Source organism: Crocuta crocuta, unplaced genomic scaffold, assembly GCF_008692635.1.
Source record: "Crocuta crocuta isolate KB4526 unplaced genomic scaffold, BGI_CrCroc_1.0 scaffold25, whole genome shotgun sequence".
Lineage (NCBI taxonomy): Eukaryota > Metazoa > Chordata > Mammalia > Carnivora > Hyaenidae > Crocuta > Crocuta crocuta.
In genome coordinates this window covers 14,993,789-14,997,794 of record NW_027532015.1, presented here as the reverse complement: position 1 = coordinate 14,997,794, position 4,006 = coordinate 14,993,789, and the positions used below count along the sequence as shown (strand labels likewise).

Sequence of the window (4,006 nt, the reverse complement as noted above, 5' to 3'; positions counted from 1 at the left end):
AAGTCCAGTCCCACCAACAGCCTACGTGAATGGCAGGCATGCCATCATTGTGCAAGACAGTGGACAATGGGGGCACCTGGGCACCAGCACCAGCCTCCAAGCAGCATGAGATGAGAAGAGCCTTCAGTGGGGCAGGTGAGCTCCAGACCAAGGGCTTGTGCCAGAACCTCCTTCAGCTACCAGTGTGGGATACACGAGCACCAAGGAAATTTGCCTTCAGAGTGTGGATGAAGGGGAGAAAACCCAACTTGAATACCTAAAGCATTGACTGCATCTTAATACTGTTACATTTGGGCTAGCAAACAAAACTAGAGCAAGCAATTACTAACCATGGTTGTTTCCTCTTTGTCATATTCAGAGCTAAGTGTTCTAGGAACACTTACATTTCTTTTTATACATGGTTGATAAAGACTCTGAGCAGCAGACGTCAAGTAAGTGATTACACTGTCCATGGAGGTCGCAGCACTTGAAGGAAATGATCTGTGAGACTTAAATTCGTTTCTGAAACAGTAATAACACAGCCTGTTTTGCAAACTGGCAGTGAGGATTTGAGCTCATGTATGTGGAGTGCCTTACACAGCGTCTTGCATACTATTGACACAGTAAACAGTAGGCATTCTCCACCAAAAGCAGTGGTGGTGGTGGTCCATGGCCTGCAAGATTATTTTTTTTTAATGTTTTTATATATTTGTGAGAGAGAGAGAGAGAGAGAGAGAGAGAGACAGTGTGAGCAGGGAAGTGTCAGAGAAAGAGGGAGACACAGAATCTGAAGCAGGCTCCAGGCTCTGAGCTGGCTGTCAGCACAGAGCCCGACGTGGGGCTCGAACCCACAAACCGCGAGATAGTGACCTGAGCCGAAGTCGGACGCTTAACCGACTGACCCACCCAGGCGCCCCTATTTACTTCTTCTTCTAACTCAGATGAAACTGTCAATGGATATAGGAGGCAAGGAGGAGGCCTGACCAGGGGAGTAGGCTTATGCTGATTTTTCTTTAACATGTGAGGAAAATAAGCATTTAAGAAAGAATAATCAAGATGAAACAAAATTACTATTTCCCTTACATAGGAGTCTCCCAGGGCTGCTGTGAAAAATTATGGACAACTGGGTGGCTTAAAATAAAAGGTTATTCTTTCACAGTTCTGGCAGGTAGAAATCTGACACTGTGGTGTCAGCAAAGCCATGCTCTCTCTGAGGTCTCCAGGGAAAAGTCCTTTGTTGCCTCTTCTAACCTCTGCTGGTTGCCAGACATCTTCTGTTCCTCCTCGGTTTGTGGCAACATAACTCCAGGCTCTACCTACATCTTCACAGGGTGGTCTTCCCTGTGTGTCTGTCTTCTTGTCTTAGAGACACCAGTCATGGGATTAGGGTCCACTCTTATCCAGCTTAACCTCATCTTAACTAATTGCATCTACAAAGAACTTATTTCCAAATAAGGTCCCATTCAGAGCTTCTGGCTGAACATGAGGGTTGCTGGAGGAAGGGATTATTCAGGCCAGGACACCTTAACCTTCCTCACTCTTCCACTCCCTGCTTCATCTCCCCTCCCCCCACAACATACACACACCCCGTATACACAACATGCACACCTTCCAGATTTCTCCTGATGCTATGGGGACAGATTCCTTCAGGTTTGAGATAGGGTTGTTTTTACATATTTGGAGGGAAAGTCTGGAAAATTCTCACAGAAAGGGAGATCGAGGGGCACTTGGGTGGCTCAGTTGGCTAATCGTTCCACTTTGGCTCAGGTCATGATCTCGCGGCTCGTTGGTTCAAGCCCCGCGCTGTGCTCTGTGCTGACAGCTCAGAGCCTGGAGCCTGCCTCGGATTCTGTGTCTCCCTCTCTCTCTGCCCTTTCTCGCCTCAAGCTCTGTCTCTCTCTGTCTCAAAAATAAATAAACACTTCTTAAAAAGTTTTAAAAAAGGAAAATCAAAAGCACATCTTCATTTCTTTCTTCTATTTGCTTTCCTTACTAGTTCAAACCTGTCTCAGGAAAAAGGTTCCAAAATCCCACCGGCATCAGCCGTCTGGAAATGACGATGTGAGTTGTGTTCCATATTTCAACTTCTTCTCTCTCTCATCATCATCAGTGTTTCAGATGTTTCAACCCATTCATTCATTTATTTGACAAATCTGCAAGATGCACCAAGTTTGTGTTAGGCACTGAGGATTCCCTGGGCTTACAGTTAAGGTAAACAACTAAAGATAATTCATAACCAGTTAATTGTAACAGGTGAAATAAAAGGAGAAGTAAGAGTACTACGGGAGGTCATAGAAGGTAAACCTAACACACTGTGGGTCGGGAAGAGAGATCAGGGAAGTTCCCATGGAGGAAGGGGTGCCTAAAGGGAGATTTAAATGTTGCGTGAGGAAAGGGGAGAGAGAAATGTTCCAGACAGGATGGACAGTCATTGAACTGTTTCTGGGGGTATGAAATATCAAAGTGCATTCAGAAACTGAGAAATTGGGGGGAAAGGAGGTAACTCAAAGGAAATATTTGGATATCCGTGTAGATTATAGGAAGCTAAAGACACACAGAAATGACAAGCGTACCAACTCCCAAGGAGATTCGGAGAGCAGGAGGCGTTGCAGGCGAGGGTGGACTCACTGCCATTATAATAGGAGAAGAAGAGGAAGTGCATGAGGTGCACGGTTGTTCATGGAGGGAGTGTGGGAACAGGCTCCCTAAGGAGCGCAGTACTGACCAGGAGATCTTGGCATACAACCGGCTCCACCTCTTCCTTTGGGGCTCCCAGCCCAGCAATCCTACTGCTCTCAATCCTGTGTGCAGGCTGGAGGCAGTAATAGGGTCGGTAACTAACACTTTTCAAACCTCCTTTGTACTGTGTCCCGAGAGGCAGTCTGCTGTGACAGGGAGGGCCACCAGGCCTATCCATTTTCCTGATGAAATGGAGATGCAGGATAAGTTTGGAAAAACGGAAATCTACCCCAGACATCAAATGGGCCATTCTTTTTTTTTTTTAATGTTGATTTATTTATTTTTTGAGAGAGAGAGAGAGAGAGAAACAGAGACAAAATGTGAGTAGGAGAGGTGGAAAGAGAGAGAGGAAAGAAAGAATCCCAAGCAGGCTCCACATGGTCAGCCCAGATCTTGACGGGGGGCTCAAACTCATGAACTATGAGATCGTGATCTTGAGCTGAAATGAAGAGTGGGATGGTCAACTGACTGAGCCACCCAGGCTTCCCAATCAAATGGGACACTCTTAATGATGGAGAACACCATGGAGCAGCAAAGAGCAAAAGCAGGTACTAAAAGGTAAATGATTTTTTTTTAAATAAATACTTCCAATTAAACACTGGAAATGAAGACAATCTTCTGTAGAGAATAAATCAAGAATGCCCATATTTTAATCTAAGTTCAGAGTCTGTGTCCAGAGCCTGGCCACATTCAGTTCAGGGAGGAAAGAGAGGCCCAGAAAATAGCTAGAAAAAGGGACTCTACTCAAGCTTTTCTCCATTGGACCAGTGTTGGCTTGCTTCAGTAGCACATATACTAAAATTGGAATGAGACAGAGAAGATTAGCATGGCCCCTGCACAAGGTTTGACAGGCAAATTCATGAAACGTTCCATATTAAAACAAAACAAAACAAAACAAAACAAACAACAAAAAAAACAGTGGATACCATGAAGAAAAAAGAGATCATTTGACAGCATCCCTGCTGCACAATGATTTCCTATTGACATTTAATTAAAGAAAGAAACCATTCTTGGAGCACCTGGGTGGCTCAGTTGGTTAAGTGTCCGACTTCAGCCCAGATCATGATCTCACAGTTTGTGAGTTCGAGCCCCACGTCAGGCTCTGTGCTGACATCTCAGAGCCTGGAGACTGCTTTGAATTCTGTGTCTCCCACTCTCTCTGCCCCTTCTCTGCTAACACTGGCTCTCTCTCTCTCTCTCTTTCTCTCTCTCTCTTTCAGGAATAAATAAACATTAAAAAAAAGAGACCATTCTTAGAATTTGAGAAATTGCTAGAAAGTAAAATATC

The 4,006-nt window shown here is 44.9% G+C and overlaps 1 non-coding gene across 1 annotated transcript; it reads left to right on the top strand.

Moving 5' to 3' along the window:
* The first annotated feature begins 3,493 nt into the window (after nucleotides 1-3,493).
* Nucleotides 3,494-3,597, top strand: LOC144241613 (U6 spliceosomal RNA). The gene has a single exon (XR_013338127.1). It is a non-coding gene; the product is annotated as a U6 spliceosomal RNA (small nuclear RNA).
* The last annotated feature ends 409 nt before the right edge of the window (nucleotides 3,598-4,006 follow it).